This window comes from Crocuta crocuta, unplaced genomic scaffold (assembly GCF_008692635.1).
Source record: "Crocuta crocuta isolate KB4526 unplaced genomic scaffold, BGI_CrCroc_1.0 scaffold369, whole genome shotgun sequence".
Classification (NCBI taxonomy): domain Eukaryota; kingdom Metazoa; phylum Chordata; class Mammalia; order Carnivora; family Hyaenidae; genus Crocuta; species Crocuta crocuta.
This window is the reverse complement of record NW_027529441.1, coordinates 3711187-3736106: the sequence shown is the minus strand read 5'-3', so window position 1 is coordinate 3736106 and position 24920 is coordinate 3711187. Positions and strand designations below refer to the sequence as shown.

Below are 24920 nucleotides of genomic sequence, written 5' to 3'. Positions count from 1 at the left end.
TTCCAGCCTTGCTTACAGATTTCTCTTGAGTTTTTGAGGGAGATTCATGGGGAGAAAAAGGAAAACAAAAAAGCTTATAAGACTGTGCATGGGCCTTCAGTTCTTCCAGCCTTACATGGATGAGAGTTCACACTTGGCTTTTAACAATTTGTGGAAATTGTAGCTGATTTTTATTTACTTATTCACTTTTATTGCAGCTATTCAACAGCCTCTTCTCCCAATGCTTTGACCCAGGACAGTTAGTTCTTCTGTTCTATCTCATGTTGTAGGGGCATGTTTCTCTTTGGAATTTGAATAATTTAGTTGGGATTGCAAGTTCAACTTTCTGATGGACTCGAGAAAAGTTGTGATTTTGAAGTTTATTTGACCTAACCTCTTTGTTAGAATAGGATCAATGTTCCTTCTGGCTTCCTACATCTTAGCAAGAAGCGGGAATATCCTTTCTTTGGTCTGGTTCCAGCTACACGATCTAAAGATTAATTAATACGTAGCTACAATGAACTAGGAAAATGCACTAGCACGTACTAGATTTCTGCTGATAAAGTCTTAAAGAAGTGAAATAATGTAGGCAATGACATCAGGAAGAATCAGATTTCTAATGTACACATTTAGTAAAAGTAGATAATTTGTTGCATACTCAGAGTATAGGTAAATAGTTAACATCAACCACTAACAGAAATGGAAGAGAAGAGGTAAAATCCTTGGGGCGCCTGGGTGGCTTAGTGGTTAAGCGTCCGACTTTCGCTTAGGTCATGATCTCACGGTTCGTGGGTTCGGGTCCCGCGTCGGGCTCTGTGCTGACTGCCAGCTCAGAGCCTGGAGCTTGTTTCAGTCTGTGACTCCCTCTGTCTCTGACCCTCCCCTGCTCACGCTGTCTCTCTCTCTCTCCTAGAAATAAATAAAACATTAAAAAAAAAAAAAGAGGTACAATCCTAAGTGGATTTATCAGTTAAAAGCTTTGGTAAAACAGAGATTTGATCACAAGGAGACAAAGATGAAGCACTTCCCTTCACCACCCTACACACACTTGCTTATCTTTCTTCTTTGTGAGATTGATGATATTTACTCTTTTTCAATATTTTATGCAATTCCTACAAACTTATAGTGCTTTCTCCCTGAAGTTTTTTGATGAGCTTGCACTTAAGTGAAATAAAAAACTAGAATCTAAATGACTATAATCTTAAAATATAAAGAGAAGGGACACTGACCAAGACAATTTTATTTCAGGGATTGTCAATCATCACCCCAACTCAACTGGTGTCAATACAAGCTTAGTTCAAGTTTCCATATATTATAGTACTGTATGAATAATATCATCAAATTATAAATCATCACATAGAGGGTTGTTTATGTTCACTGGACCGTGTTTAGGCAAGAAAAAAATAATGCCTCAAGAGGTTTTATAAATAACTTTAACAGTGTAGACAGAAATAAAATGGTTTTAGCCATTAATGCTTAGTTCAACAGAGAATTAAATTAAATTAACTAGAACATTCTTTTCTCAGAGAACTCTAGTCAATAGTGGTTTAATAATAACAAGCATATCTGAGAAATGTTTATAAGAATTTCTTCCGAGAAGGTCAGTGTATTTTCATCAATGCAATCTGAATTAGTCTTCCAAGATCTTTATGACATCTTATCACTACTGCTTGACAAATAAAGGATATAAGCAGTTAAGTATCACCACGGAGTACTTTGGTAGAAAACTAGATGTATTTTCTGTTTGTTGATAAGCATTTACATCTGGATTAATTTATAAATTCATGTAATAAACAATCTAAGTCATCATCATAACTTTTAAAAAATGTCTCAAGAATACACAATGCATTCATACTGCCATTTCTGGAGATTAACTAAAGTTTCAAGATAAAAGACAACCACTACAAGAACCATTGTATGAGAAACGTTTGTGTGTAATCTTGCACACTTTTCAAGGATTAACTCTTCTCTTAATCTTTAATAAACTTTATCTTAGAAAAGTACATCACATATCCAGCCCTCACCATCTCATCTTTCTTCTTTCAAGTGAATCCTTAATTTTAGTCTCAGATATCATAGGCTTTTATGAACAAACACTTGATTCTTTGTCCACGAGACCATCCTGCTCTTTTTTAATCCAACCTAAATTCTTTACAAAATACTAAACTAATGTCTTTGCCTGTTTTTGTTTTGTTTTTAAACAGAACAGAACACAAGATCTTTTGGATGGCTCTTGTGCTTATTCAGAAGTAGTGCTGAGATGAGAAGTAATCCTTTTTGATGTTTTACCAAAATCTCTTTTTAAATTGGGAACCTGTATCATGTTGTACCATACTGATAACTGCTTTGATTCTCTACCTTTCTTTCCACAAAGGGCAGTGACAAGTTGTCACTGACAACAACAACAACACATTTCTTTCTGTAAGTCCTATCCTTACAGCCTACTCATTAAGTTAATTTGTATACATTTTTGTGCTTTCTAAAGTACCGCCCACTGGTTCATTGACATATTATTTTGCCTGAAACAAGAATCTCCTCTCCCACAAGTTGAACCATAGGGATAATGATGGAGAAAGGGAATTTTAAATGTTCATTGAAAAAAAATACTGTATCTTAGTATAGCCATTATCCAGGGGTTGACATGTCAGCAAAGCAGCACTCTTCTTGGTCTTCTTAGTCAAGTGAGCCAAGATCTCACACCCCACCCCTTACATTTTTTGTTTTTCTTAAAATGATCTCAGTGGCATTTCTGTTCATTCATTAACCAAGAATGGCTTGTTAATATATTTTGTCTATATTACACTTTTGCTTGCTTTTCTTTTCCCTCTATAACAATTCGTTTTCTGTACTCAGTGTTAAACCTATTCTGACTCTTTTTGCGTAAGAGTTTTCTTTTGTTCAAAGGAAAGCATTTTTACAATGTTTTTCTCAAAACGAACTTCCCAGAAATGGGCAAAAGTGTGTTACATGACCAATCCAGAATGGTGTGTACTGACACTCTCTCTTTGTTCTGAATGCTGTCCTTCTACTAGCTAAGCCTGACTATATTGCTTCACTGACACTCATCAGCTAACTTGCTTACATTGAGTTTGTGATGAGGTGAATTAAGGAACGCCTGGAGATTCCTAGCCAACTATCAAAGGAAGAATGAGAGTGAAATGAAGGTATTGATTCCCTTTCATGCCTACCCATGGGGTTGCCTCTAGGCATAGGTCACTACTTTTCTCATAACAACTTGTTTCCTACAGCTTTTCTCCTTCCAGATTCTGGGAACCTGACCCTGCCTTTGAGGTCAGGCCTGGTAACAGCATCTCTGCTACTCACCTCAATTCACATGAGATTCGCCTATGTTTGGTCCACACCTTTGTGTCATATTATTGTCAGCAAGGTTTCATAAAGTAATCCTATTTTAGTGTGTCATTTGTCTCCTATCTCAAGCATGTTATATGCATTAAGAACAAATATGGATCCTTTAGTTATCCAGACATCTCTTCAGTGTGACATTGACCTTTCTCCTCAAAGATAAAAAACAAAATCATGTATTGGATCTTAAACTAAATACTTTACTAAAGAGTCTTATAGATACCGTCTGATTCAGGAATTTTACTACATTAAGAATGTAGGGGCGGTTGGGTGTCTCAATCTCTTAAGCATCTCACTTTTGATTTCAGCTCAGGTCATGATCTCATGGTTCATGAGTACGAGCCCCACTTTGGACTCTGTGTTGATGGTGCAGAGCCTGCTTGGGATTCTCTCTCTGCCCACCCACTTTCTGCCCCTCACCAGCTCACGTGTATGCTCTCTCTCTCTCTCAAAATAAATAAATAAGCTTTAAAAATATTGTAACTAGGATCTACACATCTTTTTTACACTTTCTTTTTATTTTAGATAGAGCACATGAGCAAGGAAGAGACGCAGAGGGAGACAGGGAGAGAGAATCTTAAGCAGTCTCCACACTCATTATGAGCCTGATGCCAGGTCAATCTCACTACCCTGGGATCATGACCTGAGCTGAAATCAAAGGTCTGATGCTCAACCAAGAGAGCTACTCAGGTGTCCCATCTATGAATCTCAATATTTACATCTGTACTATGTTGTTCTAAAGGTGTTTGTAACAAGCAGATGGATTACATCTTTAAAGAGCCATACAGAGAACTTGGAGCTTGGAAGACATCCCATCATTTATTTCTCTTTGATTTCCATATATTTTAAAACAGGTCATAGCATCAGGCAAATGGTTCATATAAAATAAAAAAGGATCTTCATTTACTTGTGAGCTTTGAGATTGTATGGTAGTGCCTCTAGTAGAAAATTTCCTGAACTGGAGTTGTGAATCCTGAATTCTAGTCTTTTATTTAGTATTAGTAATCCAACTGTCTTTCCTTGTATGTGGAATTAAAATCTAGAATAGATCTTTTTGCTGGTGGTTTCTAGAGCTAACATTCTCATACAAAATATGTGCTTCATGTAAGTGGTTTGTATACATTTTGGGATAGAGTTCACTCAGCATCTGTTTTTTTTTTTTTTTCTTTTTGAGTAGGCTCCACATCCACAGTGGGCCCAACACAGGGCTTGAACTCACGACCTGAGTTGAGATCAAGAGTCAGATGCTTAAGTGACTGAGGCATTCAGGTGCCCCCACTCAATTTCTTTTAGTTTAAATATCAGGAGTTTAAATAGTTAAAATATATTGATACTGTAATAATTATCAAAGACAAAAGGGTTATACAAATTATTTCTTCTGTAACTTACTTTTCCTGGAAGTTTGCTCTTTTAGCCAATTTGCCTCAATCTTTGTCACCATCATATTGATTTTGTTACTTACTATCAGTAGTCCTAGCAAAAGTCTTTATCCTATAACAGAAGCTATGCGTACAGACTAAATATTCACAGTTTTATCAAATCAGAAACTAGATTAAGTGCTATAAAGGGGTTGGCAGACTTTAATGAAATATCATTAATGAAATACTATTTAATAGATAATTACTTTATTTATTTAATATTTATTAATATCAGTGGGATAAAATGGTATCATATAATAAGATGGTGTTATTTTATAATAATATTAGAATGCTTTCTAAATAATGCTTTACTACTATAATAATCAAATAATATTTAACATATGTTAAATGTAATAGTTAATAACATACAATAGGGTTAGATTATAATAGTATAAATAAAGGTAAGTTTTATATAAATGAAATATTTCCTTAGTTGTATTTCATCATCAGGGTATAATTGCATATATAATAAGTATATGTTCTTTCTTTAATATCTAATAGCAAGACAAATGTAGTTGAACATTTAAAGTAGGAAATAATTTAACATGCATGTGAATTGTAATGACTATGAGTGTTTGCTTACCATAAATGAAATCTCATCATCCCATCATTCAGTGATTCATATCAAACACTAAATGTATTTTAATGGGAAGGAAGAAGTGTGTAAGACAGACAAGGCTGAGAGGTATGACTCAAAGACTAAGGTGCAATCACACATCTTAAAAACTACCTATGAATTTGAAAAGGAAATGCTCTAGACTGTTTTGTTTAGAAGGTTCTTGTCTTCTTTCAGGGGTGTGTGTGTGTGTGTGTGTGTGTGTGCATATAATGTGAAACTTCTAAACTATGCTATAGAATAGCAAAAATAATAATGATAAAGAACTGTCCCATTTGCTAGATTCTTTGATTAACAAGTATAGAGGATGAGTTTCATATACTGAAAAATCACTCTTATAATTCAACCATGCAAAGACAAGTATTTTATTTACTTTTCTATTTGTCTATTCATGTGAACAGCATTTTTACAGAGTTGAGAACTAGAGTCAAGTGGGGTAAATATTAAGCCTCTACACATGTATTAAAAAGTTCTATATTGTTAAAATTTTCTGAAAAGATTCTATCAATTTATATTTCAAATAGTAGCATTGGTAGTACTGCTCATATATGCTCACTTGCATTATTGAATAACCCCTTACTAACACAAAGTCAAATTCCTTAGGGTATGGGCAGATACCTTAAAGGACGGTTATCCTGTTTTGTGTAAAACATCTTTTGTTTACACAAAATTTTTGCTCAGTTAACATTCATACAGACCTCACCATCTAAACTTAGTCCCTCATACAACCTGAAGCCAGTATTGAGAGCTGACATTGATTAGCCTTAAAGGAGCCCCTAATATGGCAAGAAGAGGGGACAAAGTCAAGTACGGATTTGTTTTTAACAAGTTGTTGGACTATAATGCATATTTAGAGATATGGATGAGAGAGGGTGATTGGCAATGTTTGAACATTTTGAGTGAGTCCGTTCTAGCTAGCAGCCCGTTTGTCTCAGGATTACTTGTAACGGAGAAAGAAGAGAATCTTGCCTCCAGGACATTTTTTTTCAAGTTTATTGAAAATGTCATGCAAAAGTAGTCAACCACAGATGGTTTGTCTGTAGCTTGCCTGAAGTGCACAAATCGTCCCAGAACTGTTCTTAGCAGTGGATAACTGCCCACTTCACAAATCCCTGATTGTCAGTCTTCAGGGAGTGGAATGCCCTTAAACTCTTCCTCAACCCGTGGAGAAAGCCTCTTTCCAGGGCGACATTCAAGTGCATCTGCCTTGCTGCAAGGCAAGTTCTCTACTTTATGGGAGATCAACCCAAAAGGATTCAAAAACCCTGCCTGGGTACATTTAAGACCACATTTTACTGACACATTAAAAATTTTTATGCTTTTGACCTTTGACCATGCTTTAAAAAATCCTCTATTTTAAATCGTATAGTACTTTAAGACCAATATAAGTCATTAGGTCCATGACTATCCCAACTTACCCAGAACTCCTTTCTGGTGTTTTTCTTTATCTCTATCTATTTATTGCCTCCTATTGCTTTGTTGTTGCTGTTGTAGTTGTAAGCATGCCTTGAACTCTAAGAAAATTATAATTATATTGAGGTCAGGGCTAGATATTTTATATCAGTCTATTTCTTTTAGTGCCTGAATACAATAGGACCCATCATTATATACTGAGTCCTTGCTAACAATTCTTAAAATGTAAAACACAGCAATTGTTTAGCTTCTTGGAACAATAATTTAACATGAACATGTTGAATGCTTGTGGTCTGGTCAGGGAGTGATATTTCCTCCCATTAATTCTCATATGCAGGCTACTTAAGCTGGAAATGGTTTTCATTGGAAGAAAAAAGAAAGGAAAGCCACATTGAATCTTATTGCTAGTCACCATGGGCTTTAATTTTAGTAATTTCATGCAGGGCAAGTTAAACTTAACAAATAAACCAAAAGTAAACATTTTATCTTCCTTAATAGCATATTTTGAAATAAATAAAATAAATATACTTACTGGAGAGAGCATATTAAAGTGAATCATTAGGGAGAAAATGGCTCAAGTTTTTAGGATGGGAGGAACTTTACAGTCTTTAAAGTATTCATCAACACATCTGTAAAATGCCTTTATAAATAAGATGTCCATACATCACAGTGCGGTCAGGATAGCCCTGGCCTGTGTCTGATGTCGTGAGAAATTACAATAAACTTCATCTACCCCTTTTCCGTATCCATCATATCACAAATAGGATAATAAATTTTTGGGCCAATACATGAATTGATGTCTTAGTCAAGGCCCTTGCTTTCAAAACATGGAAAGCCACACAAACCAACTCAGGGAAAAGGAGCATTCTGAGATTAAGCAGTTATATAATCTACTAGTTTTGAGCCACACATAGTATAGTGGAGTATTTAAAATATATTGCCTGCATTATCAAACAGTAAAAGTAAAAAATATGTATTTCTAGTCAAGTTCTGAACTAGTTTATTGTGTTTAGACTTAAAAAATAATTTGACTATTTCTGTTATTTGCACTTTGTTCATGCAGAGTAATTTACAATGAGGTATATTGTAAAGACTTTTTAAAAGAACATTTGAATTCTTTCCTTGAATTGAAAACAATTCTTTAGAAGGAACATTTTGATCTGATTAAAGCCATTCAAATTGAGAAGAAATAAATGACTTCATCACAGAATGATGGGCCATGTGCAGAGTGACCTGAAGTTCCAAGGGGTGATGAACTTTTGTATATTTTTAACAGTGGTATTAACAAACAAATAAATAGCTTTTAGGGACAAGAGCATACCTCAAAAGGCATGTCAAAATCCAACACATATTCCCAGAAGCATGACCACTTAAGAAATTCAGTCTCAGGTCAGTCAATCTCTACCTTCCGGTTTCCAAAGATGTTAGAAAAATCATTAGTCTTTCAACCTGCAAATTCCAGTTGAAGTGTCAGACATTGGAATAAATGCAACCCATCACGAATAGCAGGGTGCGCTGGAGCAATTCATTGTGCAATTTGTACTTTCTGTCTCCACAGAGAGAAAGGGTTTGAGAGGTAATTCTTAAATTAGTTTTAACTGTCTATCACAAGATTTGAAAATAACATAAAAGCATAGGAAAAGGGGAGCATGTATTTTGAGTCCTGGGATGTGGCTGAGCCATATTCCAAGAAGTGAGCAATAGTAAATGACAGATGCTTTATTGATATTTGCCATCGTTGTCTGTTGTCCATGTATTTGTGGTCTAGGCAGTCTGGAGACAGAAAGAATCCCCTTAGGTAAGAAATAAAGGTGATGCTTGAGGGTTGAGGTAATGAGAGAGTATCACTGTTGAATGTTTCTGGGTGGTATGAACATCCTATTTAAAAAGGCATAGGATGCATGTGTACTGTAATCATGGGAGAGCAAACAAACACAATATCCAAAATTTTAGTCACTTAAGTGGTGATAAGTGATAAGTGATAAACTGGAATTTACCACTATCATTAGCAATACCGTGGCTCATTCACATTCTTGTCATCAACTGAAACCTCATTATCACTGCCTATTTACTTACATTCTAGGTCCTCAGTATTTCTGGTTCGTTGAAAATCAAAACCACAAATTGGCCTTGAAAATGATTTTTTTTTTAATGGAGGAAGTCACTGTTATAAAGAGAGAGAAGGACAAACAGACAGACATGTCAAAAGCAATGGGTAGTCCTTGTTTGGGACCAACTGGGAAAATTTCAAAGTGGAGTCAGTACTATATTAAGGAGTTTTTGAAATTATGTAAGTCTGGATTTCTTAAAGAGGAAAACCAAAGTATGCATTGACAAAATTGAATACTGTCTGGAATTTGTTTTAAAATAGTCTAGAGAAAATGAGGAACATATGAAATATAATTTCAAAATATTGATAGTTGTTGAAAATTAATTATGGAGTTTTCATAATTAGAACTGAAAATCCAACATTGTATCTTAAATGATTTAAGCTGATAAAACATATGATTGATTGTTCAAAGACACAGAATTCAGCAAGGAGCTTCTGAAGAAGGAGATAAGAGGGGTTGCCTTACCATATACCAGAACTTATTTTATAGCAGTATTAATTCATTCATTTAGCAAACATTTATTGAATATTTATTATTTACTAAGTTCTCTTATAAGCTTTGCAGACATAATAGTGACAGTGTAGTATTGGTATAGAGATAAGCAAGAAGATGACCTAAAAAGAATATGGAGGCCAAGGAAAGATCCATGAATATATTGATACTTGATGTATGACTGATTGCAAAAGGAAGGACCCATCAGAAAATAATACTGAGACAATTGATTATCATCATCATCGTCATCATCAACAACAACAAAATCAAATAAGATTTGATCCCTACATCACTTGCATACATATATACACACTCAAAACGCATGAATTGTGTGGCTGGCAGACTATAGATAAATATGAAAGGCAAATATTAGAAAAAAATATCTACAAATATGTTTGATCTGAAAATAGAGGTAAATTTCTTGAACAAGGTACAGAAGTGCTAAACATGAAAAAGATATTTATAAATTTGAGTTGATGAAAAGAACTTCTTTTCATCATAGCAAACTAAAAAAAAAAAAAAAGTAAACACACACTCAGGGATATAACCAAGGAAGGATAGGTTTGAAAAATCTTTAACTCCTACAAATCAGTAAGAAATAATCCCTAAAATGGACAAATAGGCAGAAATTTTAGAATTGTGCTAAAACAGGAAGCATAAAATGTGAATAATTGTAGTTTCCCACAATTGATCAGCATCGTATACTGCTGGGTCAGGGGAATATAATTTGGTATAATCACTTTGAAAAAACACTGTTTCGCATTATCTTATAAAATTCAGAATTTGTGTAGTCTGTGATCCAGCTGCTCTGCCTTTAAGTAAATTTCCTAGCAAAATTACACAATGTACCAGGACTGTTTCAGTAATCTTTTGCTACACAAAAAGGTATCTATAGACTTAGTTGTTTCAAACAACTTTATTATGTGCTTAAAACTCTGGGTCAGGATTCAGGATGGGCTCAAATTAGTGATTCTTACACTCCAAATGCCATCAATGGGGTCAATCAGTATCCTATTGGTAACTGATCTAGTCTAGAATTTTCATGAAGGCATTACCCAATGGCTGTTATCTCAGTGGAGATAGTCGAAGGCATGCCTCCGATGGATGGGCTCTTCTGTCTCTCTTCACAAAATCCCAGAGTTTTCCCCTAAGTTTTCTTCAACAGGACAGTCATACTACCCTCTAACCACATATACGGACTCCACTGCATCTCAAATCTGTAAGATACCAAGGTAGAAACTGCAAATCCTCTTTAGAGCTAGATCTGAGTTAGAAAAGGCATCATTTTCTACATGTTTTATTGGTTAAAACATCACGAGTAGATGAATCTTAAGCATTTTGAATAGAAAAAACCAAGTCAAGAAATAGTATAGTGGGTTAAATTGAATATGTAACTGTTTACAAATGTCATAAGCTAATAAATCTAGTAAGTATATAGGTAATATTTTAATATATAAAAGGGAATTGCAGACAAGTTTCAGGGAAACAGTTATATCTCTAAGGGAAATCTTAGCCTACAATAGGGGAGAAAATCCAGAGGCAATAGGTTCATGTAATATTCTAGCTTTTAAGATTATTATTATACTTGTATGTATTAAAATATTATTTAGCACATAAAAGGTACGTTTATTTTTTTAATGTTTATTTTCGTGACAGAGAGCGAGTCAGTAGGGTAGGAGGAGGCAGAGAGAGAAGGAGGCACAAAATCCGAAGGAGGCTCCAGGCTCTGAGCTGTCAGCACAGAGCCCGACGTGGAGCTCGAACCCATGAACCATGGGACCGTGACCTTGAATCCATGAACTGTGGGATCATGACTTGAGCCACTGAGCCATAGTTGGACACTTAACTGACTGAGCCACCAGGTGCCCTTAAAAGCTACATTTAAAAAGATGTTTCATATTCCTAAGATTGGTAAATACCCTCAAGGCGATCTTGCCTTTGGAGTTTATTTACTATTCTGTTGCCCTTAGGAGTTTAACTTCTTAGAAGTAGTGACACATTTATATAGCTATTTAAATATTTTATTTAGAATTTCCAGATGTTTCATAGGACAATTTTTCAGAATAACTGCTTGGCTATATTCCTAAAAGCAGACATGACATGATTCTATCTCCGTTTGTGTGCACATGCATGTACCTGTGTGTGTCCTTTTCTAGAGCTTCTATTAGTTTTGTATGGATTTCCTAGATCAATAGTTGTTAATTGACAGAGGTATGTCTCCATTAAGGGGTTTGAAAATGACTGGAGTTTTACATGTTTTCAATGACAGCCATTCTAAACCTTTGAACATCAGTGATCAACAAATAGCAATTAACAAAGAATGGCTCATCCAAAAAGGAAATACAGAAAACCCTTTCCTAGATTGATGATAAGTCTCTTAACTTTAATTTATTTCTCCTCTCCATCTCCTTTTTCCTGGGAAATTTTCTCTACTCTTTTCTTTTTGTGATGTATCCATTGATTCTACTTTTTAAGTTAAGCAATTATGCTTTCAATTTCTAAGAACTTTTAACTCTGTCCCTTGTGTGACATTCTACTCTTGTTATATGACAGTAATAATTTCACCCAAGCCTTCCACTGTAGTAGCTTATATTAGTTAATGTTTGTTCTGTTTATTGAATTACTTCTGAGTAACCTAGATCAGGTGTTCCATGTCTTTATCCTGGTCTTTCACTCTTGTGTTCTTTGCATACCTGGTGGTCTTTTTTTAACTCACGTCTGAACAACCATAAGTGTATAAGTAAGTTGTATAAGTAAATTTTCCACCTAAGTCTTTCCTTAAGTGAGACAAGATATCACCTGCTAATTAGTGAATTTTGTTTCCGAATGACAAATCCAAAGGGCAAATCTGAGGAGGAAGCTGTATATTGGTGATACCTATACTCACCATATAAGTTTCCCCTAATTTGTTGGTTTACTTTCATTGGAGAAGATTGGAAAAGATTACTTCTTTCCCTTGAATTCCTAACTAACTTCATGAAGGCAGATGATCAAATCTGACATATGTTGGTTAATTATACAAATTCACCTGGTGGGGAAAGCAATTTGGGCTGAAATATAGCCTATTAAGACTTGGAAATATTTGTCTCTCAATCCTCAAAATGATGTCCTTGGATCAACAGTAACCATGCAGAGGAGTGGCCTAGGGACAGTAAAATTGGTTCTTACACAGTCTTTCAATTAATCTTGATGATTATAGATCTCTTTTTTTTTTTAATCTTCTTGAGACTTTGAGATGTTATGTCAAAGAAGAGTGGCTCCAATCTGCACTGAAGTTTACTCCTGTATGACTAGAGGCTTTAGTTGGCTCAGCCCAACTTCTTTCATCTATGAGCCCTCATTATCCACCACTACAATGTTTTTTTTTTAATCCTTAAAAGTGGATGACATTCTTTCCTTTCTTTCTTGTCTTCTTTATTTGTGTTGAACAGGGCTCTGTGATGACTGTGGGTGCAAAATTATTGTGTTCACAGGGTTTTGTGTATACATTTTCAGAATGACAATCATTGGAATATTGGAGCAAGAATAATAGGATTGAAAATTGGTGAGTCACAGTTCACATTGTTTTGAATTCCTAAGAAAGAAAGAATTCAATAAATGTTAGTACTCTACATTAGATATTTATTTTGAATTTATGTTAATTTTGAATTATTATAAATTCCAATCAGAAAAGGAGCAGAGAGTGTAATCTGTTTTTTATATGGATTTCTTAGGAAAAATGAACATCCAGAAAATAGTGTTTTAATTTCAGTGAAGTGTTTCCTTGGGACGTTGGGAATCCTATAATGTCTCTTGTGATTCAAAACCTCTTGCAGAACAATATTTTGATGAGTTGAAATGTAAATGTAAATAAATAAAGAGCATATAGATTAACGTTTCTTTGACACACGTGTGAAAATATTGAGAGGAAAACATGTTTGGTACCTATGGTCTGGACTTAGCAAAACAGAAACTACGGGCAAAAAGTCTCAAAGTAGTTCCTAAAACTCACAAAATTCACAATAAAAATGTTCCCCAATAAAAATGGTCAAAATTAATATAATTATTATAGTAGTAAGCCTGTATAATTTAGTTGTTTGCATTTTACAGGTTGGGTGTCATTAAATTAGATGTATACAGTAGTTTAATTAAATAGTCCATACATATTTTGCCTCTAAAACTTCTTTGGACTTTATCTAAAATCTGATAATGGATCGGTAGCAATGTTAGTAAATATTTCTACACACACACATGCACACACTTACAAAGGGAGGGTCAGACTTTTGTTTAAAAGTCTTCTAGTTGCAATCTGAACTAATTTTTGGCAAGATACTACCCATGTGTTTTATATATATATATATTCCTGATAGGACAGTCACACATATTGTGACATGTATTTTATGGATTCAGATGCTGTAGGGACAATACCAACATTACAATTGTTCAGAATTTGAAACGGCAAGAAAAACTTAATATCAGATACAAACTTGGCTGAAATTAAATAAGTGGGCTTAATTTCAAGTCCAAAGAGTATTTCAATTCTCTTATTTCCTAATACAAAATAGAGGAGGCAGATGGATACTATCACATAAGAACAATTTCAACCAGAATTGTCTTAACTGGAAGGTTAATGATCATAAATAAAATTTAACTTAAACAACCAAATGGAACTGAATGTCCTGCCAGAAAAATATATCTCAGGGTAATAAACTATAATATCTTTAGGAACGTTTCCAAGGAAATAATCACTTTAATTCTCTCAGCAGATAATATCTATATTATAATAAAGATTTCTTTTTACATGAAGGCCCAAATCTGTAACTGCTAATGAATTAGGATTTTTTTTGTACAGGTACATCCAGTAAATGTGCTCTTGTTTATATTTTTTATTATTGTTGTTTTGTGAAGTTAGCATTAAAGAGAAAAAAATTGGAAAATGGGCACATCACCAACCACATCATAAATCTAATTTACTTCAAGATAGAAGATTTGGATTCAGGATCTTCTTCAACATGAAGAATCTGTTCTTATAATTATTGCTAACTTTCCAAAACAAAAGCTATCATTCTGCTCACCATAGACTTTAGGTCAAACACATGTCAAAGAACAGTCATGACTAAATGCTGCTCATATTACAATCACTTGAGAAACTTGAAAAAAAAAATACAGACTCCTGAGGACCAGCCCAGATGTACTAAATCAGAATCTCCAATGTTAGAGCTTGGGAAACGTTAATATAGACAGCTATTTTTGGAAGTAATGCCTTTAAGATATAGAAATGAAGAACTTCTCCCACCACTTCTCATCAGAATCTTCTCTGATAACTGGAGATGGTTGGGATAGCAGTGGAAACAAGAAGCATCACATTATCATCACCAGGTGTACACACCTGTCCAGCAATGTCCTGTCCTGCCTGAATTTTACTTGGGACCATTCCACAGTCACTCTGCTTGGGAAAGATGGTGATGGGTAGGAACCATTCACAGAGAATGAAAGGAAAGCACTAATCTATACAGAGAATGAATTACATGCTAGATACTTATTACTTTGTACACAGTATGTAATTTAAACCACTCACCGCTCCCACTAGCAGAGTATTACCATTATTATTTACACTACACTGATAAGATACCAACTGAGAAGGGTGTCTGGGTGGCTCAGTCAGTTAAGCGTCTGACTTCGGCTCAGGTCATGATCTTACGGTTTGTGAGTTCCAGCCCCGTGTCTAGCTCTGTGCTGACAGCTTGGAGCTGGAGCCTGCTTTGGATTCTGTGTCTCCTTCTCTCTTGGCCCCTCACCTTCTTGTGCTCTGCCTCTCTCTGTCTCTCAAAAATAAATAAATGTAAAAAAAATATTTAAAATGATATCAACTGAGAAAAGAATGAGACATTCAAATTAGGTCACATGGCATGTAAGTAGCAGACCTGGGGTTAAAATTCAGCTCTGATTCTTTTGTAAATAACACAAGAGACAAAATCTTCTTGGTGTCTATTATTCTTTAACCCCCACACCATGAATACACTGGTATGATATAATGGAGCCACATTTCTCAGATCTAATGGGAGAGACAGGTATGTCTTTTCTGATAAATATGAAATTTGTGATTACCAGTTTGAGGAATCATCATTAAACCACAAGCCTAATTTCCATCTGACATAGTTTAACTTTTAGGAAGTGTCTGATCAGTATGTCAGCTGTCTGATTCCATTATTATGAATTTATCATATTGGTTGAATCATTAAAACCCTAGGCCTAGATTTAGCATCCTGTGTTTATCATTAGCTTCTGATTTATTTTGGGAAAGCAAGGTGCTTCGTTTATTCAAGAGAATCTACAAAAACAAATTTAAAGAAAATTTGATGGAAAATCTGTTAAGTCTATAAATCTAGGTGTGGCTTTCATTTCCTTCTTCTCAAAATATGATTCTTTGTGAGATGCCTTATAAAAAAAATACTCAGAAATGGAAGCAAATTACTGCACGTGAATGTCCAGCCAGGTAGAGGGCTAGAGGGTTCATTTCTTTGCTTGGCCACTTGCGATGGCACCCATAGTAATCACCGTGACATTTCACAGGAGAGGAAAGTGTTTCTGCTCACACTAGCTCTCTACTTCTTCAAAAAGTAATCTCTACTCCCAATGTGGAGCTCAAATTCACAAAACCAAGAAAGAGTTGTGCATGCTGTCGCTACTGAGCCAGCCAGGGATGCCACCTCTCTACTTTTTTTATTCATGCATTCATTCAAAAACATCCATTTTGTACCTATCCTGTGTTGGGTATTTTAAATTGAACAAATGGCTTCTAGGATGAGATTAGAGATTAATTTCCAGTGTCTAGACTAGACATGCTACAAAGTTGTTGAAAAAACGCAAGCAGGTCTTTCTCCCTAGTGACAGTACTTGGCATCTAATCATGGCTCTTGTCACACTTGGAGAATGAATAGGCGACTGCATTGCACGGACTCCTTTTGGAATCATGTTTTGTTTTTCTATTCACCCCATACACTTCTACACATTCCACTCGTCTTCACCAACTCTCAAAGAAGCAGCATATTACTTCCCCCTTTTGAATGAGTTCATTTCATGAGACGCCACTATGAAAAATATCCTTGAAGACATAGTAGTGGAGATCATGAAAAGAAAAAAAAAGAAAGAAAGAAAAGAAAAGTGTCTGAGAAGTCCTGGGCCCCTTCAGATGGTCACGAGGAACAGATATTGCGAAATACCTCAACATCCCGTCTTCCCATGGGGGAGGTGAGTGCATCATAAGATGCAGATGTGTTCTCAGTTGTTGCTTTGGGTTTTGACATGTGCACAGAACACACACGCACAAAACAGAATAAACCCAAATGTGCTTTTAGGGTGAAGACACCCGGCTTTTGGGAAGTTAGAAGATGGGCCATGTGATGCCTCAGAAAATGCCTAGAAGGAACTGTAACTCAGCACTAAATTGACTTCTAAAATCCCTTGATCTTAAACTCTAAATTAAGTTACCATTTCAGTTAGCATGCAAGTAATAATTACATGCCTAAGCTTTCCAAAACCCATAATCTTGGAAAGAAGCGGTCCCATGACTTGCAAATCTCTGAGTTAGCAGCTCTGGTTCACAGAAAAGAAAGCACGAAGAGAAAAGGAGGAAACGCCTACTGAGCACTTAAAGGCTCCAGGCACTACGCAAGGTGATTTAGTTGGGCCATCTGCTTCCGTATCAGTGTGAAGGGACAAAAGAGAAGGGGAGAGCAAATAATAGTTTAGTAGATAGCCGTCACGTGAGCATTCTTTCTGATTAAAATAGAAGTAGTATGTGTTCTCTTCCTTTTAATGAGACTGATCTGTCTACATGTGAATAATAACAGAAACCTGTATTTTACAGACTTCTTTGCAATAAGATTAATAAGTCTTTTGCTGGTACAAATAAACAGTTTTGTTACACTAAGTCTTCCGGTATAAAATTATTTCTAATTTAAATGTGAGCTTGCCTTAACTTTGGACCTCCATATTCTAAGATTTAATGCTTCTTCTTTTCAGTGGGTACTGAAATATCTATGGTTTTAAGAGTCTGAACTTTCTCTCCTCTTTTTTCCTCATTCATAAATTTCTTTTTTTTTTTCAATATTTATTTACTTCTATTGAGAGATTGAGAGATAGAGTGAGCAGGGGAGGGGCAGAGAGAGAAGAAGACAGAGAATCCCAAGTAGGCTTTGCACTGTCAGCACAGAGCCTGATGCAGGGCTTGAATTCATGAACCTTGAGATCATGACCTGTGCTGAAATCAAGAGTCAGTCAGTCACTTAACCATGTCACCCAACTGAGGCAACCAACTGCCTCTCATTCATAAATTTCTAATACATGGAATGATCTGTCATCAGGTCCATTACCAGAAACTTATACCTGAGATGATGCTCTCAAGGGAGACTTGGTATGAAGATACCTACATAGCTTATTGAGGTGATTCATTTTATGTGTCAACTCTGCCATTCTTAATCCCAACAATATCGTATTTTATTCAAACAGTATTAAGGGTGTATTTGGATGAGATTAACATTTAATTCAATGGACTTTGAGTAAGACAGATTGTTTTCCATTATGTGGGTGGGCATCATCCTATCAGTTGAAGGCCTGAATAGACCAAAGAGACCATCAGCCTTCGAGCAGAAAATTTTACAGTAGACATTTTGTGGACTCGAACTAAAATATTGGCTCTGCTGGGTCTCCAGTCTGCCTGCTCACCCTACAGATTTTGTACTTGCCAGTCTTCATAATCACATGAGCGAATTTCTTATAATAAATATATATATATACATATATTTGTGTATGTATATTATATATACACAATATTTGTATATTTGTATATATGTACCCACATACATATATACATATAGATCCTCTTCATTCTATTTCTTTGGAGAACCCAAATATACCTATCATACTCAGTTTATACACCACAGAGATGTAATCACCACATTTTTTGATAATTGACCAGTGTTGTCACCTGTGAATTTCAGTGGGCTAAAATTCCCATACCAAGTCTGGCAAATATAAGATCTTTGAAAATGAAATAGTTTGGCTACATAAACATGAAGCTTTGGATACATATATGATGCAAGCATAAACTGTCACTGTCTAATGTATTCTTAACACAGAGAAAATGTTACAAAAACGATTTCAAAAGATTCTATTAATTACTAAGGAACAGCAGAAGTTGCCATGGTTCTGAGCTGGCAAAGTAGGCAGTGGAGGGCATGCATGATAGTGGACGGGCTTTTGGGACCACGTATTTAGAAGGACTGTCACTAATGGAGATGGAAAGCATAGTTGCAGGGATGGTGAAATGAAGAAATGAAGCTGGAACTTTCTTGTAAGGACAAAGGTGGGGAAAGCAGGAGAAAATTAGCAGCAATTTAGGGGCAGTGAAGCCACCAGAGTCAATGAGATTGATGCAGAATAAATAAATGTAGAGTAGGAGAAGCTGAACGTTAATGCTTGAGGGAGTACTCCAATCCAGCAGTAAGCGAAGGAAGAGAAACTAATGAAGGAAACAAAATAAGGCCCACCAAAATAAATGTGGGCATTTGTTTTGTGCCCAGGACCTAGAAAGTGTTTTTCATTTGTCCAGTATGTTTCTGAAGTAAATATAAACAAATGACATTGCCTTTCTGAATCCGACTTTTAACTCCATCAATTTCATTTGGTCAAAGCAGTATGAACCAATCTCAGCAGAAATTATATTGTAGCTTCCAATAAAATAGGATTTTCTTGGGTGACATCTAAGAAATAGAATCTAAGATGAGGTTTACCTATGGATATAAAGCAATAATTATAAAGACTATTTACAATAAAACCAGCAATGGTGAATTGAGTATGATAGTAATAACTTCATTATATATTACCTCTTGTTTGGAAAATTAATTTTAGCTGACAAACAACTTACCTGAATTGTGAGAGTAGAAACACTCCCGCATAAAGAGTCTATACTTGCTCTGTCTACCTAACAATGATGATCACAGCTTTTATGGCTTGATGCTCTAAGATGACAGACATGCCAAGAGAGTTAAAGGAGTTAATCCATATAAAGCTCTTAGAAAAATACCTGACACATAATACAGAAGAGATTCTCAATGTGCGTTTGTTGTGACTGTGCATACTGTTACCCTTTTCCTTCTTCTCACTCTACTGCCTAGAAGCCAGTGGGCATTTATAACTCCTTCCTGTTGCTTGTCCATTGATTCTAGAAATTTTCCACTGCCAGTGCCTCTCTGATCCATTGTGTCACCAATCCCACCATCCTGGTTTGGTCTTTTCTGGCCTCTTGCAATCATCACCTGACTTTCCACCATACCTCCAGGTTCTCCTTCTCCAAGATAACACACATACAATGACTGACGTTTGACCTTTCTAAAGCGGTTTTGAAAATGTCATCTTCCTCCCTAAAAACTTGCACCGTTTTCCACTTTCTGAATTAAGGTCACACTGTGGATTAGCATTCAAGATATTCTACTATCAGGAACAAAACTATCAAGCTTACCATCATCTAGCTTCTAGACTAACTGGGTTATTACTTGTTCTTTAGACACAATTTGAACACATGCACCTCTCAGGATTAGGGAAGTGATCAGATTCTCTCAGAAGAGTCTCCACTATATCATGACACATCACCTTCAAAAACTTGCTGATTGCCCAAGGGACTACCTTCCTCCATCATCTGCCTTGGTCTATGTGCTTCATGTAACATGTGTCTTCTGTTTCTTTATATTGAAGATGTCTACATGTCTTCTTTATGTCAATATTATAATCATTTTTATATGCATATTGTCCTCAAAAATGTATGTTGATATAACTAAAGAATGGGTGAAGAATACATTTTAAGCTCACAAAATAATTCTACAATGAAATATTCCTTTTTATAAAAAAATACTGCCAAAATTGCTAGATAAGCAAGGTAAAAAAGAGTTAATTACAGGGATATTTTATATGCATATTATCAAATAGAAGGATGTTTTCAGCTAATGGCCTATTTGATATCTATTTAGTATAAATTAAGCCATAGTAAATTTAAGAAAATTAGATACCAATTATTGTCACTCTTTATCAAATTTATGTGGAGAAAATGCACATGAGGCACGGGAGTCTATCCTGTGTATTACAGGGGAGGCAAGAAACAAATTCTGTTCTTGTGAAAGACTTAATGAGGGAAAAAACAGAGGATGGAAAGCCTTAATCTGACCTTCAAACAAAAAAGTCCTTTGAAAATAATGAAGTGAGTGATTTCCTTCCCTCTCTTGGCAATGCCATTTCAATCTCTAAGAATTTCCTATCCACTTCTTGACCCTTCAGATGAGGTCATCACCAAAGGAAATGTCTTATTTCAAGAGTAACTGCCGACTTTAGAAATTTTAGAGAGTCTCAGAGTATAGACCCTGTTAGATCCTGTTCTGAAGGGGAAGAGTAAGCAAGAGTTATTTGTGAATGAAATCATTTGCCGGTGAATTTCAAAGCCCTTGGGTATTTCATGAACATATAGCTGTGCTGTGTTCAGCTGGACTGTATATAACTCTAACATTCCAAAATATTTCCTAATTGCTTATGTCCAGAAATAATGTTAGTGATTTAAGATTGTCACACATTGATAAGGTTATATTTGTTTTAAAAACTTAAAATTATAAAAACAAAATAAAAGTTGAGCTAAAAAAAACCTTTTTGCCAAATAAAAGGATTCAAGAAATTAAAAAAAGATATTAATTGTCGATAATAAAATACTTTATTTTAAACTTTAAAAATCATATATGTATCTTAAAATAATTTACAGTGATCATATAATAGTAGCTATAGTGTTAAATTTTCCTGTTAGTTACTCTACCTTTTAAATGTTTGCATCAGGTTTTTTTTATCCAAGACATAAAGACAGAAACATATTTGCTTTATAAAACATAGCAAATTAGTTAAGTGTATGAAAAAATATTTAGACATAAGATACTCCTGTCATGAAAATAATAGTTGCAAAGGTTTTAAATCAAGAAATTGAATTGAGGAAATAATTATTTTTTAACTGTATCAACTTTGTTTGTCCTGATAAACTAGGTCTATTACAACATTTTTGTTACATCATTAAAATACCTTAAAATAACATATAATGGATGGAGCCACAATCAAGGTCAAGGTTGCTCAGAAGTAGACCCTGAGTCTGGGATTTGAGAGCAAGTGATTTAATAAGGAAGCTCTCCCAGGAGAAACCAAATGAAGTGTAGGAAGCAGGATAGGAAAGAAACAATAGATTTTGTCCTTGGTTTTTAAGAAATGTAAGTGGCCATTTTAGTAAAATCATCAAAATATTTATTTATGATTTAACAGTGGTCCTCTGCAAAAAATGCAATTTGTAAGAACACTAAATTAACTCTTGTAAACATTTGCATGCTGTTTTCCATTCTCTATGTTTTTCCAGGCAAAATTTAGCTAAACACTACCCAGAAGGCTTTCCAAGTCCTATCAAGAACAATTACTATATTTGTGAAATATATACTTTATAATTTGATAAGTGGTTTTTTTTTCAGTGTATTCTCCCTAATATACCATTATTCATATATTATAATATTTAAGAATGGCATCCTTTTCAAAATAGGCTTGGGGATAGATAAGCTTGGTTTAGCTCATATGAGTAATTAAATGGAAATCTTTGAAGTGTCATTGTTACTAGATTCCAATGAACAAACTATCCAATATAATGACTTTGTCTGCTAGTATACTTCCATTTCCCCCTTTATTAATATCGCAGAGTGATTAAGAATAGATTACAGTTTAAATATGAGATGTTTGTGGGAAAACTTCATGCGTAACCACCTAACCACCTCTCTGTGCCCCTTATCTGCCACCTGACTCTGTAATAAAGACAAGCTACCAAAGCTTTAATAGTCTCTTGAGAAATAAGCAATAGATGAATAAGGTTAATTTGATGAAATCCAAGAGATTTATCTCCTTGCCTTGATAAAGAGTTTAAAGGATGAATATGAATGAATAGGATTGCCTCCTCCTGTGGTTCTCATGTGGTATGTACGCTCAGTAAATGTTTGTTCCCTCTTGGGGCATGTTTTTCGCCTTTTGGGGTTTTTTGCCTTTGAGATTGAGAAACCAGATGAGGTGAAAACGTCAAGTTCCCTAAAGGAGACTATTTTTTTCTTAAATGTATGAATGTAAGCCTCATACAAGGAGCTAAAACTGTAACTTAGGCTGAGTTGTAAAAAGTTGTGTTGTTCTGTTCTAAAGAGAAATTGTTAATATAAATATAAATCCAAAATATTCAAGAGCTGTTTAGGAGTATTCCAAGAAAAAGAATTTTCCCAAAGTAATGAGGGGCAGCCTTCCATGCAGAGCGCTGTGAACAGCACAAAACAGGGGGTCAGAAGTGGTAAATGTGGAGAGCATTCTGGGGTCACTGAGACAAAAGCATGAAGAGGCAGACAAAACTTGGGCTTTGAAAGTGCGAGCAAAATCTTCAAAAAATTTGGTACAAAATAAAATAATAATAATAATAATAATGGTTGGCATACATGAATTTCTATATTTTTCAAATAACACAAACAAGGTGTTTTTTCCTGAAGTATTAATTTTAGTTCAGGATTCAAGAGTGAGAGTGGAGGAGTAGGAAAACCATGATGTTCATCTGAAAATAAACAGATACATTGAGGAGTGGAATGAGAAATTCAAAAGTGAGGATTAAGCTTCAGGTATTTGTAGCAGGCTGCATAACTTTTCACCCTGTCCTTCATTCTCTAGAAATAACCAACTATTCTTCTCTGCTTTTATATTGTGATGGAAAACTTGAAGAAACATTTATCCATGCCAAGCTTCCTGAATATACTAATACTTGATCTGATTACCACAACAATTACAAAAAGTAAGTGAATCTGTGTCTCTATTTGACAAATAAAAAAAAATTTAAGGTTTACAGGGCCAAAATGGTTTTCCCAGGATTATATAACCAACAAATTACTGAGTGGGGACTCGACCAAACTAAACTTTGCTTTTCCCAAAATGCTTTACTATATTAAGTAAATACACTTTTAGACAAGAGTAACAAGTTATTTGAGCCTTTAAAATAGTGGAGGACAACAATCACACACACACATACACACACACACACACACACACCATGACAAAGGGAGGAGACACATTTGGACCTTTGAAATTGTCTTAATAAGGGTCTAGACTATTGTAGAATTAGATCTCCTTACTAAAACAAGGTTAAATTAATGTTAGGAATTTTGCTTTCTTTAATAATGAATTGACTATTATTAATTGTTTTTAATGTATATGTGATTACATCACATGGTTACTTCCAAAGATAAATCATGACAGTGAGGATATGTAGAGAGACAAATAACCCCACATCTTTAAGCTTTAGTATATTTTTAAATATACAGAGCTTCCAATTTATTTTGATATAATTGGTGGTGAAAGTAATGCCATCAAGCATTAGTAGAGGATTTTAACTAGAATCATGTGCTACGTAAAGCTGTTGGACAGAGTTTAAAGGATCAGAATGTTGAAGGATCTAAAAAAAATGGCAAATGCTTAGTTGATTTTGTAAGAGATTTTAAATTAAAGCAGCAAACTCTTTAAAGCATCACACAATGGGTAGAATGAAAATGAAAGCTAATTAACCTCAATTCTTTTTTAGTTGCACAGCTTTGTAATAATCTTCCATGGAGTTCATGACCAGAGGATTACTAGACCTTGAGAAGTATTTGGAGAAGGGGTCAAGGTGGGAACCATGGCAGCTATGTGAAACTCAACTGGCCTGTTTGGGCATGCCTGGGCCAGATACCCACTTTTGATACAGATATAAAAGTAGGTATAAAATGAGGTACTGTACTTACTATCTACCTTGCAAAGACGTATTTGTATGAATACATGCATACATGTGTATGTTATAAGAATGTGAAGTAATCATAATAGAAGATAGTTTGAGAGCACATTTTAGAAGGCTTAAAACATTCACTGCATTTACCCCAGTATTTTCATTCCTACCAATTTATTTTAAAGGCATTGCCAGAAAGGAATGTATTTATTAATACTGTTGATTGCAGTATTATTTAAATAGCAAAATATTCCAATAATCTTAATTTTTAATACTAGAAAAAGAGTGAAATAAATAATGCAATATTCATAAAATAGAACATGTGCAGACATAAAAATTCATGCAGAAGAATATTTAATGACATGGGGGTGGAATAGCAACAGGATATTTACAAATAATCACATGTATCAATGTATAATATATAAGTATGTTCATATAATTTATATGCACTATATATATGTCTTTATGGAAAGACTAATAAGAAAAACACTAAAACATTTGGGTGATATTATCTAAATGGTGGAGTTATATGTGCTTTTTAAATTTATGCTATTAGAATTTTGCCATTTCTTCAAATAACATCCTTTATCTATTATACTAAAAATATGGTTTCTAATTATCAACATTTGCAGAAGACAGAGTCATGTTCTAACTGAATTCAAAGTATTATAAACATAAGAAATACATTTTTAATGCAGCCA

At 34.7% G+C, this 24920-nt stretch overlaps 1 long non-coding RNA gene across 1 annotated transcript in view; it reads left to right on the top strand.

The window, feature by feature from the left end:
* The window catches only part of LOC144228365 (uncharacterized), a 118539-nt gene that overhangs the window by 46357 nt on the left and 47262 nt on the right, over nucleotides 1–24920 (top strand). The window contains exons 2-3 of the long non-coding RNA XR_013334170.1: nucleotides 23136–23256; nucleotides 24040–24209. This is a non-coding gene — a long non-coding RNA (uncharacterized LOC144228365). The remainder of the gene's footprint in view (nucleotides 1–23135; nucleotides 23257–24039; nucleotides 24210–24920) is intronic.